Source organism: Tursiops truncatus, chromosome 10, assembly GCF_011762595.2.
Source record: "Tursiops truncatus isolate mTurTru1 chromosome 10, mTurTru1.mat.Y, whole genome shotgun sequence".
NCBI classification, from domain to species: domain Eukaryota; kingdom Metazoa; phylum Chordata; class Mammalia; order Artiodactyla; family Delphinidae; genus Tursiops; species Tursiops truncatus.
The window spans coordinates 2,992,525-3,013,415 of NC_047043.1; the positions used below are offsets into that span (position 1 = coordinate 2,992,525).

The window sequence follows — 20,891 nt, forward strand, 5'->3', positions numbered from 1 at the left end:
AGGCATCATCATTCACAGTGGTCCTCCCTACTCCAGGCTCTTGCGGGTTTAGCTACAACCTGCAACAAAGATAAGTATTGTAGCGGAGCCTATTCAACAAGCAAGTTTAACTTCCTGGAACCACTTAAGACCAAAAATGATGAGCTTCCTCACAGAGCCCAGGATTGGTCTAATCCTAAAACGAAGCATAGATGGCTCTGTCCCTGGGAATTGCAGAGGTGAATGGACAGAGCTAAAAGCCAAATTGTTTCTTCATCTAATTTTACATTATCCTTTGATTCTGACTCACGGCCTCTTTCTTTCTTCTTCATCCTAAATATGCACCTTCACCAAATCCTGTCTTCTCTTGCTCCACGCAGCTTCCCTCTGGGGCCAGTGCACACCCAGGGCTCACTTCCAGGCTCTTGTCTCCTGAATCTGTTGCTCTAGTTCCAACTTCTTTCCTGGCTTCCAGTTCCAAATTTCCAGCTGTGGGATGTTTCCACTTAGATGTCCCCACAGCACCTCAAATCCAGCAAAAAATACAGCTCATTATGTGCTCACACACACCAGCTTCTTTTTCCACTCATGGCACCCTCTTACTCCTTGTCACTGGTCTTACAAACCTCAGCCATCTCTCTCCAGCTGCACCCCTCAGCCCATCTGTAACTAATATTATACCTGTTTTTCTTTCTTTGAGCATTAGCTGCTCCTTACTTCCCATGTGCTCTACCAGCCCTGTCTGTCTGGCCCTCCTCACCTCCTGCCCAGACCTCCTGTACCAGCCCCCCCAACCCATTCCCTTGGCTTCAGCCAATCATTTGTCCAAGCCAGCCTATGTGCTGCCACCAGACTGCCCTTTGGCCCAGGCACACCTCTGTTCCAAATCACTCGTCGTCCGCATTGCCTGTGACCGTCTCTGGCTCTAGCATGCAGGAATCGCCTCACTTCCACCTCTGCTTAACTCTCTCCCTTTATTTCCCACAGGCTCGGCCAAACAAGTACCACCGCGATCTCCAAGCATGCTTTGTCCTTGTTGCCTTGTGCCTTTTCAACCTCCTCTCTCAAATCCAACCTTGTCTACAGCCCCTCTTCATTCTTCAAAGCTCAGCTCAGTATCCTTCCCTCTCATGAAGTCTCGCCCCATTTCCCAAGCAGAAATAACCCCTTAGAAAGCCTCACCCCTCTGAATCCCCAAAGCTCTTTGAGTTCCGTTTGGATGCTTTCAAGAATTTAATTCAACAAACACATACTGAACACAAATGAAATGAGACAGTGTTGACACTGGGTGACAAGGGAAGGGAGTAGAGGAGGGCAGGTCCTCTTCTCTCAGTACCTCAGTTATCAGACCCACAGGCCAACAGCTCCGAGATGTAGCAAAGCTATGATGGAGTTGGGAAGAATGTGCCCTTAGAGTTAGGAATTACTCAGCTTTCCTTTCTCCCCCACACGCCCAGGGCTGGGTCCCTCCTTCCTACAGCAGGGTTTTCAAGCTCCACTGCAAGAAGCCCAGGCTTCTGTGGGATCCTGCCGAAGTTCCACAGGGTCACTTTGGAAGTAGAGGTAGGCTTTGAATATTTTCTGAGATTACATCCCTTTACTATGCTTTATATATTGTCATAATACTTCTGAAAACAATTCCTTTTTCTGCCTTTATCCAGATTATACCTACAAATACCCAGAAAATGCTCATTTTCTCCCAGATACAAAGACTGGGCCAGAGAAGGAACTCAACGGAACTGTCACCAAAAAGAGTAAAATGCATTTCATTTGTCATATTGTGGGTTATGTAATAACGTAAAATGAAAAATAAAATATTATAACTCCTCAGAACCTCTATTCTCAACCTGAATGTATCAGTATTTCCTTTTTATCATGTTTTCTCAGACACCCCCTCACCTCCTCCACCACAGCTCCACCTGATCGGGTTCCTGGATTAACCATGGCCCCCTGTCCCCTCATAAGACATGCCACAATCAAGAAGCCAGGCATCCGGTCCAGTGGTTAAGACTTCACCTTCCAATGCAGGGGGTGCAGGTTCGATCCCTGGTCGGGGAGCTAAGATCCCACATGCCTCATGGCCAAAAAATCAAAACATAAAACAGAAGCGATAGTGTAACAAATTCAATAAAGACTTTAAAAATGGTCCACATTAAAATAAAATAAAAATTAAAAATATAGGGCTTCCCTGGTGGCGCAGTGGTTGGGAGTCCACCTGCCGATGCAGGGGACACGGGTTCGTGCCCCGGTCCGGGAAGACCCCACATGCCACGGAGCAGCTGGGCCCGTGAGCCATGGCCGCTGAGCCTGCGCGTCCGGAGCCTGTGCCCCACAACGGGAGAGGCCACAGCAGTGAGAGGCCCGTGTACCGCAAAAAAATTAAAAAATAAAAAATAAACATAGTGTCACAAAATATTTTTTAAAAAAAAGAAGCCAGGCATCAAGGAAGCTACTTGCTGGCACACCCACATACTCCTTTATTCATTCTTAGTGTGAATGATTGCTTTGAAATTTACATACCTTTATATAAATAGAACATACACACGGAGTTTAATGAATAATCAGAGAGTACACTCTTGTGTAACCCTCCTTGGGGCCTCACTGCCAATACCTGGAAGCCCCCCTTATGTCCCTCCCAACTGAAAACACACCCAACGCCCCTGTATTAGTCCGCCTGGGCTGCTAAAATACCACAGACTGGGTGGCTTAAACAACAGACATTTATTTCTCACAGTTCTGGAGGCTGGGAGGCCAAGATCAGGGTGTCAGCAGGGTCTGGTTCAGGTGAGAATCCATTCCTGGCTTGCAGACGGCTGCCTTCTCGCTGTGGCCTCACATGGCAGAGAGAGGAAGAGGAAGCAAGCTCTCTGGTCTCCTCTTATAAGCCCATCACGATGGCTCCACATGGCCTCATGACCTGTCTAAACATCACCTCCCAAAGGCCCCATCCCCCAATACCATCACATGGGAGGTTCAAACTGCAACATTCAGCCCACAACACCCCCAGAGGTAACCATCTATGTATACATCGCCAAATGATACACCAGAGCTTAGCTTTACCTGCTTTTCAACCTGAAATAAATGTGATCGCAAGGTATTCTCTGTCTTGCTCCTATTGCTTGATACTATGCCCTGAAGATTTACTCCTGTTGTTTTGTGTAAAGTTTGTCCATTTTCATTGTTACATAGTATTTCATTGTTCGACCGTATTAGAATTTATGTACCTATCCTACAGGTGCTGAGTGGTTTGGGTTGAGCTGAGTGAGCCAGGCTGCCATGAGCACTCCTGCCGTATGTACACTCTGGTGCACCTCTGCCTGGGTTTCTCCAGGAATCGACCTGAGAGTGGACGTGCGGGACCACAGGGTGTGTGTGTCTTCAATCTCCATAGACAACACAAGCTGCTTCCCAAAGAGGTTATTAGCAGGTTACAACTTTCCCCAGAGTTTCTGCTGCCCCAAATACTTGCCGACAGTTAGTATTTTCAGCATTCTTAGTTTTTGCCTGTCTCATATGTAGTGTTACCTCGTTGGGGTTTCAGTTTGCATTTCCCTGATTACTAATGAAGTTGAACCTCTTTTCTGAGTAGCGTCCATTTGGCTTTCCTCTTTGGTTTCATGCCTGTCCAAGTGTTAAGCTCATTTTCCTACTGGGTTATTTCTTTTTATGGATTTGGTTAAGTTCTTTATGTGGTTGACATCCTACTCCTTTGTCGGTTTTTGTGTCACAAGTATCTTTTCCCGCATTACGGCTTATCTTTTCACTTGTCTTATGATGAAGTGTGCACTTCTGCTTTCTCCCATTGGGCTTTATGCTTGCAAACTAGGAATGGTGTGTGTTCCTAAGGCTGTGCAGCCTGGTTGTTCCAGAACACAATGCATTGAATGCCTTGGGAAAGCTTCATAAAGACTAGCTATTTAAATATGTTTATATGGACAGAGAGTTATACAGACATAGAGATGTGGAATTAGGTGAGCTGATACAATTATAAAAGCACTGGCGATGGAGAAGGGTCATAAGAATCTAGGAGAACTCTGCCTTCATTTTTATTCACAAGTGTCTCTAAGACCTCATTCCACTGCAAACACTCTGAAACTAGAATCTGTAAATGATATACCTTGGGTGTGGTTTGTGCAAGGGAGACCATGCTGAACTCCACTCAGCAAACCTACACCCAAAGAAAAAGACCCCAAAACTGATGATTAAATGTACATTTAGAAATTTTGAGTTAAATTACAATATAGTACAGGAGCATCATTTTTAGTAATTCCCCACTTTAACTGATTTTTTAAGTTAATTATTCAGTGACTGGTTTCATTCTTCATATCAGCAAGAGGGCCACAAACCAGCAGGAATTATGCTTCATTACCATTATTTTGTATACCAAATTAAAACCATTAACATGCATAAATATTCCAGTATTTGTTTTATTCTGATGAAATATACATAAAATTAACCATTTTACGTGTCCATTTCAGGGGTGTAAAGTGCACTCACAGTGTTGTACAGCCCCCACCTACATCCTCTCCAGAACTTTCCATCTTCCCAAACTGACACTCTGCACCCATTGAACACTAACTCCCCACTTTCTTCTCCCTCAGATCCTAGTAACCAGCATTCGACTGCCTGTCTCTATGAATTTGCCTATTCTAAGTACCTCATATAGGTACACATACAGTATTTGTCCTTTTGTGGCTGGCTTACTTCACTGAGCATAATGTCCTCAAGATTGTAGAACGTGTCAGAATCCCTTCCTTCTTCATACTGAATAACATCCCATTGTGTGTATGTATCACTTTTTGTTTCCATTCATCCTTCAATGGACATTTGGGTTGTTTCCACCTTTTTTGGCTGTTGTGAATAATACTGCTGTGGACATTGGTGTGCAACTGTATGAATCTCTGCTTACAATTCTTAAGGGTGCATACCCAGAAGTGGAATTTCTGGATCATATGACAAGTCTATGTTTAATTTTTTGAGGCATGCCATACTTCAGTATTGGTTTTAATGTGAAAGATCTTATAATTTCAGAAAAAATTTAAACACTCAATCCATGGGCTCCAGTCATATACGCCATATTGTTTCTCGGGTTCCTTAGAAACTAGGCTTGGATCATAGGGCAACCTGATGCCGAGCTGGAAGGGATCCTGGAGGTCATACTGGCCACTCTCCTCGCCTTACAGAAATGAACAGGACAGCCTGGAGAGGTGATGTGACGTGCCTACAGGCACAGTCTCTTGGGAAGACAGGGCAGAGCCTGGACCACACAAGGTGGTCCTGAAGAAGCAGGTGCCCCAATCTCTCTAATCACAAGGGACACATGACCCCCAAAGAAGGAAGTGCTCTGCACTGAGCCTGCCTCACCCAGCCTGGTTGCAAGGCTAAGGTCCTACCCCCCTGCACAAGTGAGCTTCCCCAAGGCCTGGGTGCTGAGCCTGGTGGATGCTCTACTGGCCCCATCAAGCACCACACCCAGGGCCACCCTAGAAGCCTGGTGCCAGTCAGGCAGTCCACGCCAAGGAGGCCAGGCCCAGCTCAAACCTGTTTCCTTGTTTTCCTTTCGGGTGTCTCCTGCCCTGCCTGCTGGTCTGTATTATTCTTGTCAGTGGCCCACCCTCCTGCTGAGTCTGAAATACGCACATGGGAGCTAGCGGAGGGCTTGCTGCTTCTTCATCACCTATCCCAGTGGTGGTTGAGCTGGCTCCTGGCACAATGTGGAATAAGGGAAGTTGGCCAGCATTTCCCAATTAATTTTCTCTCCTCCCCACTCAGGCTGTCTTCTCCAGATTCCCATGACCCTGGGCTCACCCTCAGGACATCATGAGCTTCCACTGCAGCACCTTTTTCCTCCAAACTCTGCCCCTCGCCGTCAGCGAGCTGCAGTGCACAAAGCAGACCCACACATTTTTTTTCCGATAACAGTAATGAAACTGTCTTACACGTTGTCAAATGGGCTTTGCTGTAGAAAAATCCATTTCTTGTCTGTTATCTCCAATGATCTCAACCACAGTCCTGTAGAAATATGTGGGGAAAATATGAAAATCTTTGTTTCTTTGATGAGAACACTGATCCTCAGGAAGGCGAGTGATTTGCCCAAGAGCACACAAGTGCGAGTCCAGACCTCAGAGCACATTCCTGCTTCAGTTCGGGGCTCCGGAAGGGGCAACACCAGATGAGAGATGAATGCATGAGTCCTCGTAGGGTGCAAACCTTCCAACCCAGGGCTCTTGGAGATGCAATGATTTGGCAAAGGAGCAGCTCTCAAAGGTGGGAGTGTCGGGGACCTGGGAAGACTAGAGGGACCCAGTGGGGGGCCTTTCTATATGGCCTTTAAATCCCATGGTGATGGCAGCCGCCTAGGACTCAGGAGGTCAGAACCCTGCCACGGGGCAATAGCAACAGCGTCTTGGGATCGTGCCTGCGCCCCGAGCAGGGCGGATGCAGACCCCTGGAACACATAGATGAGGGGCCCAGGTTGAGGAAGACACAAGACTGCAGGTGCAGAGCTAACACTCCTGGGCTGAGCATGTTCCTGCAGGCTGCAGGGCTGTGCACCTGCCTGCTTGGAAACAGTTCCCCCAGCTCCAGCCTTCAGCCCTCCCTATGAATGTGCAAAGCAGTGGAGGAGAGAACTGGCCGCGAGAAAGTGTAAAGGGAGCAGAAGCCACAGCTCCTCTCCGAAATCCTCTCCCTGATGCAGCGGAACACAGAGGCGCAGGCGAGGCATCCAGGTGAGCCCAGATGCAGGGCTTGGGGCAGCTGCCCATCTCAGCAGGAGGCCCTGTTCCTCAGAAAGGCACCTCGATGCTCTGGGAAGGAAGTGCATGGCTTCGGCTTAAACCACGTTTAAGTGGTTGAGTCTCCCTAGGGGGATGGATTGGAATGAGGATAACGCTCCCGGAGAATGTCATGAGGGTGGACGGAAGCAGTGGGAACCGGAGTGAGGTGCGCTGGGGGAACCTTCTTTAAGAAAACTTAAGACGGCTGGCCTGAGTTAAACAAAGCCTCCCTGGGAGGGATAGCTGGCTGCAGGTGAACAGGGACTCCAATTTTCCGATCAACCTCCAGGCAACACCCGGGTGGCACTTGCACCGGGGGCGCCTTAAAATACTGACGCCAGGCCCTCCCTCAGAGACCCTGATGTAGTCATCTGGGTGGGGGTCCCCCCATCAGGACAGAGAAAAGCCTCCCCAGATAGTTCTAACGTCCAGCTAACAGTGAGGACCCACTGCCCCGTGGGAACAAACTGCAAGATGGAACATTCTGAAGGACAGGAAGGTGGGAAGCACAGGCTGGGGCGCGGGGAGTACATAAGGGAGGGCTTGGCAGAAAGGAGATAGGTGGGGGGGGGGGCACCTTGAGGGGAAGGAGGTGGCAAACGGAAGCCCAGGAGCACCCAGGCCCACTTCCCTGCAGCCTTGCTGGGACCTCCAATGCCTTTTCAGGCACTTAATGATGGCGGGGGGGGGACACTGGCATTTGAGTGTCCATGAAAAAAATACATATATATTAATTTTCTCCTTATATACAAGAGAATGCCATCAATTTATGCCCATTTGGATGCTGGCACATTAAAGAATGAAAGAATAGTTCTATGTCTCATCCTCATACAGCACTTCTACATACGAAGAACTTTTACATCGGTTATCTCAATCAAATCTACTAGTTGCCCTGGGAGACAGAAAGGACACACACCAGCATCCCCATTTTTCACAGATGAGGAAACAGGCTCAGAATCAGACGACGTGCTTAGTTCCTTAAATGTTCAGGGGCAGAGCCCAGCTGGAATTCAGCCTCTCGACGCTCTGGTGCTTTCACCGAGGCCAAAGTGCTCCAGGGGTTATGTGTCAGTGATCCTTCCAAGACTGGACCACAATGTGACCAAGCTCATTCATGCAGCTCAGAGGTTTAGCCTCGTCTGACCAGGACTTTGCAGTTTTCACAGGGAGTATAGCTGAGTATGTTCAATTATTTGATACATTTGTTCACACACCAAGAGGAATGTGTCTAGTAAGTTATTCAGATACTTTTAACTAAATTATCCCAACACCTAGACAATGCTTTCCTTGGTAATGTGATCTATTTATAATCAATACAGAGCGACGATAATTGAAGATTCTTGTATAACTTATTGTACCTATGTCTATTTCATTTTTACATTTTGCCCCAATTGGGTATTTCATTTACAAATAAAGTATTTTATAATATTTGTGTTTGGCTTATGTATTAATTCTTTATTTGTAAAAATGGAAAGATTCTGCTAGTGTTTTGTCTCTCAGCTAAACCCTTCTACGGAAGCTGGGTTGTATCAGTCATGGGGGCCATGAGTGGGGACAGAGGCTCTTAACTTTTTTGGGTCAGGGTGCACTTTGGCTGAATGGTGAAGCCTACAGTCTGCTCAGAATAGTGTTTTTAAGTGTATAAAAGAAAATATAAAGGATTACAAAGGAAACTGATGAGGTTGAAATACAGTTATCAAAATACTAAAACAGATCTGCATTATGTGTTTGCTTGTTAACCCATTAAATAAGATCTAGTGCCGAGTCTCACACCCACTGTGATTTTGAGATGGTGAAGATTTATGAATGATGTCCCAAGAGACCTGCAATAACTGTAGTATGAGGTGGAAAACTCTGACAAAGTCACAGTACTAGTGATATTACTTTGCTTTGTTGCCTACACTGAAAAATGAAGGAAATGCTAAATTTCAATCAGAAATAGTACAAATAAAGATACAATTTTTTTCTCATCCAAGGGCACAAACCCCTTGATATCACGTTAAGAACTCTTGACCTAAGGGTTGGACCACATACCTGGTGAGTGAATCCTAATTACAAGCTCCTGGGACAGCATTTCCCAAAATGTGTTTGCTGGACCACCAGTTTTAGGAAATTTTAATGGCTGGCTGTTGCGGGTTGAATTGCGTCCCGCGAAAGGTATGTTGACATCTGTACCCCTGGTACCTGTGACTGTGACCTTCTTTGGAAAAGGGGCCTTTGCAGATGTGATCAGGTTAAGATGAGGTCGTATTCAATTAGGGTGGTCCTAATGCAGTGTGACTGGTGTCTGTGCAGCCTTCCTGGGAGAGGAAAGATGCAGAGACACAAAGAGAGATCGCACGTGTGACAGAGCAGAGACTGGAGCGATGCATCTACAAGCTGTGGAACACCAAGGGCTGCGGGCAAGACCAGGAGCTGAAGAAAAGGCATGGAACAGACTCACCCCTCGGGGAGTACACAGCCCTGCCAATACCTCGATTTTGAACTTCCGGCCTCTAAAACCATGAAAAAAAAATAATTTCTGTTGTTTAAGCCACCCAGTTTGTGGCATTTTGATACAGCAGCCCTGGAAGATTGATACACTGTCCTTAGAAAAAAACCATTTGAGATCAAAAAGTCTGGGAATCCATGAGCATTAAGTTTCCCTTTTGGAGTTACACAATGCACCCTAGAATATCAGGGATTCTGAGGAAGATGCTCAGCAAAGTACTGGTCTAACCTAGAATGCCCTCCGAGTTCCTTCAGCCTAAAACAGTTATTTGTGGCACAGCTAAATAATGATGTTTAGTGGAATACCAGATGTCCCCGGAGCAGAAAAAACAACGATAAAATTTATAAAGGACCAAAAACCATATAGAGAAGTGTAGAGAAACGTGCACTGACCGTAAGTAGAATCCCAGAAGCATAGAACAGACAGATGCCTTACAGGTCAGTTCACTATGGCCACTCAGTTTCACAAATAAGGAACCTGAGGCTTAGCTAAAAATGTGTTTGCCGAAATGCAGATGACACAGCCCTAGTGCGCATAATTGGAAGATAGATTTATCATTAAATTCTGAATTCTTTCAGTTGGGAGTCATGGGAATTTCTTTCTGAATAAACCCATCCTACATAAAAAGCTGGGTTCTACCTTCCTAACAAGTTAACTGAATTTTTACTCATGGAGGTGCCATTTTAAACTCCACATAGGGACCACTAGGGGAGGCATCTGAGACCACCCATGCTCCAGCTATGGGACCCCCTCACCAGTGTCCCAACAGGAGGCTTGCAGCAGCCTCCAGGCAGGTAGGCCCTTGGCTTGGGTACAGGGAGAGCGGTTGAGAGCCCAGCACCTGTGTGAGCTCATCTAGGAAGTCGTGGGGCTTTGGGTGCTTCGGGATGTGACTGGGCGGGCACAGTGTTAAAGGTCAGAGCCTGAGACCAGAACCCTTGTCCCGAGCAGCGACTGGTCCAGGGAGCAAGCTTAGGAGGAAGGGAGGGAAGCAGGAGATGGAGGGGACAGTCGGCCCTGAGACGCTTCCACGCCAGGACCCCTCGTGTTAAACCTCAGCTCGTGCATTTGCCCGACTCTAGTTTTTATGCCACCAAGTCATGCTGCGTTCAAGCTGTCCAGGCTGGGGAAAGATTATCAAACATCCAGAAATTTTGCAAGCCTGTTGTTAGACTATTGGTGGTTTGAAACTGGTCACAGTGGGAGGATTTTGACACCACGGCAATCAGCAGATGTTACAAATCAGAGTCGTCGTGCATTTTCCCCGGAGAGCTGACCTCCTGCATGCCTCTATCCCTTGGCTTATGGAAGTCTTTGCTTCCCTCCAGCAGGCTCTGCAACGTTGGAACTGGGCTTGTGGACGCTGCCCGGGCCCTGTCTTTCTAACTCTAGCTCGCTGGGTCTGTAATTCTGCCGTGGGAATCAGGGTTCTTCAGCCTGGGCTCTGACCATGTGGAGTACCAAGAGAAATGAAGCCTTTATTGCCAGAAAAGGGACCCTGAGAAATCTGGGGTGCAGCACCTTCAAAACACTGCGCCTCCAGGGCAGCAGCGCCAGAAGCTGTCCAGCTTAATCACTCTGTGACCAGTCTCCAGCAGTTCACAAAAGCATCTCATAACCAGAAAAGAAAATGCAGAAAGCACTGTCCTCCTCTGTCTGTGTTCCTGCCATGCGGCCGTGGCCCTTCTGTCAGCTGCCCCCACTTGGAGCCCTTCTAGCCCTGGTGGGAGTGTCCTGATTTCGCTCCAGATGGTGGGAAGCCTGGCCAGCGGTGCGAGGTTCCAGCTTCTGCCAAGCGGTTAAGAATGAATGACTCTAATGTGCGTCTCTTTAGCCACTTGACTCACTGCCCCTTCCTTCATTCTTGACATTTGGCCAAGATACCCTCCTGCTTTTCTAATCATCCCTCTGCAACAGCCTTGGAAATCAGCTGTCTCCCACTCACCAGAACACATACATCAAATATGCCAGATGAATGGAAAAGAGTACCAATTTAGTTCCCTTTACAGGTAAAATGTGCAGGAACAAGGAGCCAGTTAGACCTGTTGAAACTTCCTGCGGGCTGGTCATTCGTGAGTCATACTTACATGACCCTGAATCGCCTGGTTTGGGTTTAACTGCACTGTTTGGCCTGCTGCCTCTGTGGCTGGCTCCATTTGGTCATGGAGGCCACGAAAATAATGCTCTGCTGCCACTGCAGAGCGGATCAAGGGGCAGCAAAATGGAGAGGAAAGCAACGGGCCAAATTAACCAACAAAATGACCAATTTGATGCTGCATGGGAAATGCAACCTATGCAAATCTAGGGAGACCGATTCATTTGAAACATGAAATTGTTGATACTTGAATACTTTAACCTGTTTAAAAATGGAAGTTTTGCACAGTTCAACCTCACAGTTACATCCCCTTGATTTTCAAGTCATCGCTAATTGGACACCTCAGGATTGCTCGGGCTGGACGTGGGAGAAGCCCTGCCAGTCAGGAGGAGAAACAGTCTATCTCTTGCTCTGGTTCTGACACGTTCTTCTTCTCAAGTACAGTTTAGAGGGAAAAGCTCTGGTTTAAGAGTCGGGAGGCCTATATTGCAGCCCCAGTGGACCTCCTATACGGCCACGGACAAGCATTTCTCCTCTAAGTCTCGTTCTTGCCAACTGCAGCAACCCTATAAGCATTCTCGTGACACCCGAATGAGACGACGGATGGGAACACGGTATTTTAAAGTGAAAATTACTACACAGATCATTTATAAAGGCTGCACACATTAACCCTATTGCTATGTGAGTGTGTGTATACTCCCTCCAGAGAGAATACATTTTGAATGCAATCGTTTAACTGATTACCTCTTTGTTCCAGTGTCATTCCTGACAGCAAACAATGCCACAGCAGTAACAAATGGCCACTGTATTCCATCACTCATCAGAGTGTAAAGTTCTGATAAATAGTGAGAAAACACATGGGCTCTTGTGGGTGGGAAATCTGTGTTACTGCCAGTAGCAAACTGCATTTCTTTGAAAAAGATGATGTCACGGTGCTTAGAGATTATTTGCTTGACTGCCGAGACCTAAGGAAACTCCAAGAAGAGTCTAAAGGCCCCGCCTGGGAGACGAACGGCCTGGTGTCCCCCTCCCGTCCCCCTGGTTCTGGCATTTGTGCGACTCGGCTGGACAGCTGCTTAGGACTGGAACAGCTTCCTCGGAATTCCCTGACCAAACCGCGGGCCTGTGTTGGGGCGGGAGGCAGAGATGGAGGTCGAGGGCGTGCCTTCCATCTCCTCCGCTCCTGCCCTCGTCTCTGCTTCTCTGCAGCTGCCCCCTGTCCTCCCATTCCGGCGAGAGCCCAGGCAGATGTCCCCCTCTGGCGCGGCTGCCAGACCCACTCCGCTGGCAGTTGTTGCAGCAGCCCCGGGGGAGCAGTGTGACCACGGGCACCCACCACAAGCAGGCACATCTGCAGAGCGCCCCTGCCCCTGGTCCCAGGCCTGCAGGCTCAGCTCCCTGCTGCACACGAGGTCTCCGGCTGGCACCACTTAACACGGCCCCTCTGCCTTCACCAGGGAGGCGTCAGCCCATGTGACTTTCACCTCTGAGATGTCCCACTCTGCTGTTAGCAGCATGCTGTTTTCCAGATACATACATGCCTTTAAAATGTCCAGGCTTAGAGAATATTTTTCACATTCTATCGATGACCTTTCCAAAGTTTGAATGGGCTATCCCTCTGATGTTAAGTGGAAATATTATTTTAAAGATGAAATAAAAGAATACCAAATCTTTGAGGACATTATGCTCAGTGAAATAAACCAGTCACAGAAAGACAACCACAGTACGATGCCGCCTACGTGAGGCTCCTGGAGTCATCAGCTTCACGGGGACAGAAAGTAGAAGGGTGTCTGCCAGGGGCTGGGGGAGGGGGGAATGGGGAGTTTCCGTTTTGCAAGAAGTAAGAATTCTGGAAACTGGTTGCACAACGATGTGAATATACTTAACACTACTGAGCTGCACACTTAGAAATGGTTAATACGGTCGATTTCATGTGCGTAATTTAATTTCTTTTTTTAATTTTTTAGAGAATACCAAATCTAGAAGTAATGAAGTTCACAGAGTTACATATATCAGAGTGGCTGGAAGTAAGGAGATGTAAAAAAAATCCTTCAACTAGAAATTTCCGTCATCATCCAAGATAAGTTGTCCCATTTTTACCAACTGGAAACTTTCTCTAGGAAACCTGCTATTTCTAATTGCATTTCTAATAACTATTACAAACACACAAAGTCAAAATGCAGGTAGATGCTGTGGTCTGAATATTTGTGTTGCCCCAAAATTCGTGTTGAAACCCTAACCCTCAAAGGTGATTGTGTTGGCAGGTGAGGCCTTTGGGAGGTGATGAGGTCGCGAGAGCAATGGCCTCATGGTGGGATTAGTGTCCGTATAAAAGAGGCCACACAGGGCCCACAGCCCCTCCTCCGTGTGAGGGCACAGAGAGAGGTCTGTGACCAAGAAGAGCGTCCTCACTGAAGCTGCTGCCACCCTGGTCTCAGACCTGCAGCTTCCAGAACTGTGAGAAGTAAGTTATGTGTCGTTCCTAAGCCCCCACTCGGTGGTATTTTGTTACAGCAGCCCAAGCAGACTAAGCTGACATCGGATAGTGTCATCTAACACTTTGATGGGGAAAAGATCAGCCCCTTCTCCACAGTTGCTTCTCCTCCCCTCCCGAGGCTAAGATTTAGGGACGGGCTCCAAGCCAGAAGTCTGACACACAACAGTTGTCCAACTTACAGCAGGATGTGCCTCCTCGTTCACAGAACAGAGAAGGGCTCGTTTTTCATCCAGCTCTGCCTCCCTCAGGGTCAAAATTCTAGTTCCCCCCAATGCAGGGTCGAGTCCTTTCATCTCAGTTTTGACCAAAACGGAAACCAGGGTCACGAGAATTCCTCGGGGCCAGTGTTGAGAGGAATTTCCCCTGCTCCTGCCACAGCCTCGAGGGGGCATCCTTCCTTGGTGAGTAATCACAGTTCCATATGACAGAACAAACAGCATCTCCTCTTTAAAAAAGAAGAACAAGGAAGGAAAATCAGCTGAAGGAAGCTGAGGTGAAAGCCAGCCTGGACTCAGCGTCCCGACGAGATGTTGCTTCTTGACGGGCAGAGCTCGCTCAGAAGTTACTCCAAAGCAGAGTTCCCTCAGAAGTCAGGAGGACTTCTTTGGGTCCATGCTCCAGGAAATAAACTAAGCAAAACAGAAAAAGGCTCAGACTAAATCCAGACGAGTGCCAGACCTGCCCTCGCTGCTGCCGTAACCTCCTCACCGAGTTCACCCCCTGCCCAGTGCCCACCTGCAGCTCCCGGGCGACCTTCGTTCCCAGACAGCTCTCTGCCCAACAGCAAGAGCATATGAGGCCGCCCACTGGGTCAGGAGGTCACCTCTGTGTCCACGAGCTCTTGCTGGGGGTGGTCTCTTCCCTGCTTCTGCTCCCCTCCACCCCTGCAGTCCTCCTGGACCTCCACGGTCCTCACTCACCAGCCAAACCTGGTCCACGACCAGCTCTGTGCCCTGACCATGCCTGTCTCTGGAACCTGACAATCAGATTTCAGTGTTTCTCCAGACTCAGTCCACTTTCTCTGAAGCCCTGGCCTTGCTGTGATGGACTTGGTCCCAATTCTATGGACTAACTTTGAAAAGATGACCACTGCTCATGGTTTCACGCCACAGGGAGACAGGAAAAATGGGGAGAGAGGAGAGAGAAAAGAGATGAGAGAAAGAGGCTCTGTGGGAATGTCTTCTCCCAAACTCACAGTTCACTTAGAAGTTACCATGTACAAATACAGAAGCAGCAGCCAAAGAGTGAGCACCGGCCACCAACCGCCCCCACTCATCCCACCCCCAAGGTAAGGATCGCCCTGTGTCCTCACCCTCACCCTGCCACCGGCCCCATGATCCTTCGTTTACTGTAGGACTCTGCAGTCCTCAGGGACAAGAGCCACCTCCTGGTGAGTCCCAGCACCTCCGCAGAAGGTGGCACCGAGGAGCCATGCAACCAACACTTGTCCACGTGGCTACCACAGGCAGACCACGGGCCCAGGACCCATTAGGGCAGAGCCGCTTCTGTCAGAGCAAGGCCTCCGGGTCCCGTCGTCCTAGACCATGAGGTCCAGGCCACCAGCAGATTTCGTGGCCGCCGTTTTCCAGTACATGGACCGACTGCTCGCTTCCCCCTCCTCCTCCTCCCCAATCTCACCCACCCTCACTCCCAGGGGAGCATTCAGTCATGCGTGTGTACACTGGGCTAAATAAAGTGGACCATTTATAAAGCGGGAGTATTCTCCAAGCACAGAAGCAGATTCCTGGGCATGTTATTGTGATGAGTGTAATTCATAAAATGCTCCTTGGGCCAAACTGTCCAATGAAAGGAGCTGCTAGACTGAGCTTTTCAGACTCAAAGCGGATGCTCTTTACTCAGTCCCGATGAAGAACCACGTTGCTCTACGCCCTCCACAGAACGAAACTTCCGAAGTACGGCTGGGGATGGTAAGATGCATGGGGCCAAGGTACCATTTCAATTTCCCCTGTTCTTTCAATTGTTAACACTTGCTTTCAGAAGTTTTCTATTTATCCAGGTGGGCGTTTTGAAGGCAGCGTGTCCTTCATCCACTTTAAAGATCTCTTACACAGGACTGGGTGTTTTCAAAGCCCCACTCTCGGGGTGCAGTGGAGGGCAGGGGGCTTGGTGGCTGAGATGCTGCCACGGGTTAAAATGCTTCTCCTTCCTTTCAGAAGGAGCTGCCAGGGAGGAGGGCTCAGAAAAGGAGCTTTGACCTCCTGGTGGCACCATCTTGGAGTCATCACTCTAGAGAACACAGGAAGAGCACAAAGCCTTTCATAGATTGCATCCCGTGCAGTGAGTACTTGGGTAACCTGTTTGTGAACTTTAAAAACACGTTCAATGACTCTGAGCCCATCCCCCGATGCAGTGCAAGAATTAGTCAGCATTGCAGTAAACATGGACTCACCATCTGAGTTCAAATCCTCCCAGCACATTATGCAGACTCATCACTTAACTTAGGCAACCACCTGGAAAACACTGTTGCAACACAAACATCCATTCCAAACCTCCGCACCGTGCTGCTCACGGGGAGATCCAACTGAGTCCGGAAAAGATGCGTGTGCTCAAAGCTCTGGGGCTGCCGGGGCCTTTGTCTTCCCAGAATGGAGCTGGCTGCCCAGCGGACAGCACTGCAGCAAGCGCTCTGCCTGCAGCTGCACCAAAGAGCTGTCCCCCTGCTTGAAATCTTGGCATGACCTGGAGTTTCCCTCTTTCTTCCCCCAACCCCCAAATCATGGCCAAATGGCTTTCTCATTTTTCCTGTGGCTGCTCGTAGAATTCTGATGCTCGAATCCAAGCAGAGTAGGGCAGACATCACCCCATCACCCCAGCCTTTCCACTGTCCTCCCAACTCTGGCCCATCTGTGGGCCCTCCTCCCACCTAATAACCCTGCACCTGCACGTCTTCTTGACTCTGTGCGCTTCTGCCCAAGCATCCCCAGAAACCCTCTGTCCTCATAAGGCCAATGCTATCCTCAGCATGGTACTGAAGAACCGAGAGCCGGACAGTCCCACGTTCAAATTCTGGCTCTGCCCTGGTGTGCCTTTGGGCAACTTAATGCACCCCTCTGATCCCTCTGGTCCCCTTCGGATCTCCAGAGATACAATAACAGCACTGACAGGCACCTCCCAGTGGCTCCTAACCCAGTGCCTGTCTGTCATGGCTATGCTGGTCACCTGCCATCCGCTCTCAAGTACATCCATGAGCTTTCTCTTCTTTTCTCTTCTTGGGCTCTCTTGCCAAGTGGCTTCCCAGGAGTCTGGGACAGAAAAACGCTCTGGGGATGTGGCACATATATACAATGGAATATTACTCAGCCATAAAAAGAAACGAAATTGAGCTATTTGTAATGAGGTGGATAGACCTAGAGTCTGTCATACAGAGTGAAGTAAGTCAGAAAGAGAAAGACAAATACCGTATGCTAACACATATATATGGAATTTAAGAAAAAAAAATGTCATGAAGAACCTAGGGGTAAGACAGGAATAAAGACACAGACCTACTGGAGAATGGACTTGAGGATATGGGGAGGGGGAAGGGTGAGCTGTGACAGGGCGAGAGAGAATCATGGACATATATACACTAACAAACGTAGTAAGGTAGATAGCTAGTGGGAAGCAGCCGCATAGCACAGGGATATCGGCTCGGTGCTTTGTGACTGCCTGGAGGGGTGGGATAGGGAGGGTGGGAGGGAGGGAGACACAAGAGGGAAGAGATATGGGAACATATGTATATGTATAATTGATTCACTTTGTTATAAAGCAGAAACTAACACACCATTGTAAAGCAATTATACTCCAATAAAGATGTTAACCGCCCCGCCCCCCCCCTCCCCCACCACCCCGGCTCTGGGGATGGGGAGGGGCCAGGGTTCTTCACCTTCTCACCTCAGGCAGCGTCTCTGAGTGGCTCCACCTCCCACCAGGAGCCCCTCCCTTCACCATCCCAGCTCCCACTCGGCAGGCCCGAACTGGTTCCCATTTCCAGCCAGTGCCCCAGCTTCTGTGCTCAAGTTAATATACCTGATGCTACAGCTGGCTTCTTGCTTTATTCATCTCTAATTTGCCTCACCACCCCCTGTGTCTTCTCAGCTCTTCCCAGGTAATAAATTCTTTGTATTAAGTTCTCTCTGTTGAAAACATTTTGGACGACTTCTCTTTTCTGGCTGCACCATGAGTGATGGAGGGGCCCCCTCCCTTCTCTTCCATCTGTCAGTTCACCGGACGCCCCCAACCCCTGAGTGTGATCCCCACCATATTCTCTCTCTGCTATTCCAGATCCCCCACCCCTCAAACATATCCAGTTCCCCTCTGCCCTTGACAGAGACCACCCCCTGCACAGCTGCCTGACTCCTCACCCAGCCCCTCCCAGCCTTCCCTGGCTACGGAAGCCTTAAACATCTTCCCACCAGGAGAAACAGCCCACTCAGCTGAACAAACGAGTCCACCAGCTCCGGTGATGGAGGGAAACAACAGCTGCCATCGCGCTAACCTTCAAAAGTAAACAACCACATGCACTCCCTGTTGGCAGGGGCTCACTGGGATGTGCCTTATGGCAGCTACGAATTCTGGCTGGCAAGGGGTCAGGATAGAGAACTAAACACTGAGACCCGAGCTGACATTCTTTCCCTTGGATAAGGAAACATCATCTGTCCTGGAGAATCTGGATTTTACACAGTAAATTTCCTCCACCCCAAGCCTTTAGTCCGTCTGACAATATAACCTTCACTGAGAAAAGGGCAAGCTGACAGCGGTGACCTCAGCAAAGCCCGGGGTCTCCAGGTTTTGCACAAGAAGGACGTGTTCCTCCCTAATCGGTTCAGCCACCTATTCAGTCTCCATGCCTATACTTCCCTTGTCAAGGAGCCTGGTACCAACCTGACAGTTGTTTGAATTCAGTTGTATTCAGTATGGCCACCATAATATTTGCAAGGATTCGGAATGGCTCCATAACTGGTCTGGCCACATTATTTCCCCATGCTCCTCTCCTTTAGAAATATCTCTTTTCATCAAAGGAAGAAACACTTTTTTAACCTCAAATCTAACAGTGACAAAACCCTGTTAAGAGGCAGCCCACGACACAAGCCTACAGAAAGCTTCTCCTCCATCTTTAACATAATGAGTTTCCAACTCTGTCCCAGCTGTCTCCACAGCAGCCCCTCACGGGTCAGATACCGACAGGTGGTAGGCAGATGGAAACCTGCCCTGGCCTCTGGGAACTGGGAAGCCGGGGAACAGCTTTCCTGACTCCTGGCTGGACTGAGATGGAGGAAAGCCCAAAATATCTTGGCACTGTCCGCAAGAGAGCATTGTTAAGGGGAGCTCAGTGGAGAGCACTCAGAAAGTCACTGCATTCAAGTGCTTGTTTTTAAGAGAATCTACTGCAGGTCGCAAGGGATGTCCAGCAACGCTTAGGTCTGAGCCCAGTTGTGAGGGTGGGTTCTGGGCTGTGCTTGTTCATTCCACGGCTTCAGGGAGTAGTACTGTGGAGACACCAAGCCTCACTAACATTTTGGTAATTAAATTCCCATTCCATGAGATTTCCCCTTTACCTTAGAATTTTCTGAAAATGGAGTCCTTGACTGATTAACTCAGGGATAAAGACAGTCTTCAGGGAAGATGTTCTGTGTCCAGAAAGCATTAAATCATGCCAAAATCTGTATTCGTTTGCTAGGGCCTCCATAACGAAGTACCACAGACTGAATGGCTTAAACAAGAGAAATTTCATTGTCTCACAGTTCTGGAGGCTAGAAGTCCAAGATCAAGGCGTTGGCAGGGTTGGTTTCTCCTGGAGGGCTGCAAGGGAGAATCTGTTCCATGCCTCTCTCCGAGCTTCTGATGGTTTGCTGGCAATCTTTGGCATTCCTTGGTCTGTAGATGCATCCCTGCAATCTCTCTTCATCTTCACGTGGTGTTCTGTGGGTGTGTGTCCTTGTACAAATTCCTCCCTTTCATAAGGACACCAGTTATACTGGATTAGGGCCCACCCTACTCAAGTATGAACTCATCCTAACTAATTACATCTGCAACGACTCTATTTCCAAATAAAGTAACATTCTGAGATCCTGGGGGTTAAGACTTCAATATGTGAATTTGGAGAATACACAATCAACAGTCCACCCTCTGGACAGTTAATGCCTGTCTTTCTCACATGCAAAATATATTCACTTCATCCCAACATCTCCAAAAGTCTTAATTTATTCCAGCATTAACTCTAAGTCCAAAATCTCATCTAAATACCATCTAAATCAGATATGGGTGAGACTTGGGGTATGATTCAACCTGGGGGAAAACTCCTCTTCCATGAACCCAGGCAAGGTTTCTATTTGCAGAATACAACAGGGAGGCCAGCACAGGATAGACATTCCCATTCCGAAAGGGAAAAAATGGAAAGAATGAAAGGATCATGGGTCCCAAGAAAGTCTGAAACCTAGCAGGGTAAATTCCATTAAATTTTCAGGCTTGAGAAAAATCCCCTTTGGCTCGATGCTCTGTGGTCGATCCCAATATTGGGCAAGGCCATTTCCCTTAATGACACACTCTGTTAAACCTATCAGGAAAATCACGGATTTTCCAAGCATTTATAGATCTTTCATTGGCCAAGCTGCAGGATCTCAATGTATAACCAATGCTTTCAACACTCGTCCAGAGAATTCTTTCTTTCACCTCCAGAATCAGAGTGGGAAGCACTGTCCCTCTGAAGAAGATCACTATTTATTTTCTTTTTAAACTAACTTTATTCTTTGTTTTGGCCGCACGTGGGATCTTAGTTCCCCGACCAGGGGTCGAACCCGGGTCCCCTGCAGTGGAAGCATGGAGTCCTAACCACTGGACCACCAGGGAATTCCCGCAGATTACTATTTTAAATGGTGCGAAGTAGATCTGTGCTCTGTTTCTCTTAAATCTACATTCAAAGATTTCAGGGCCTCTCTGGGACAAAATGGATGCATTTCCTCTGCCACAACAAATAAAAAGGAAGCATCCTGCTCTATAACTGATGAGCTAGGCCAATAAGCATGATTCAGAAGCAGCTGAATGTACTGACCA

At 48.2% G+C, this 20,891-nt stretch overlaps 1 long non-coding RNA gene across 1 annotated transcript in view; it reads right to left on the reverse strand.

The window, feature by feature from the left end:
• The window catches only part of LOC109551548 (uncharacterized), a 55,551-nt gene extending 35,797 nt beyond the window's left edge, over nt 1–19,754 (reverse strand). The window contains exon 1 of the long non-coding RNA XR_002178344.3: nt 325–19,754. This is a non-coding gene — a long non-coding RNA (uncharacterized lncRNA). The remainder of the gene's footprint in view (nt 1–324) is intronic.
• Nucleotides 19,755–20,891: the final 1,137 nt, after the last annotated feature.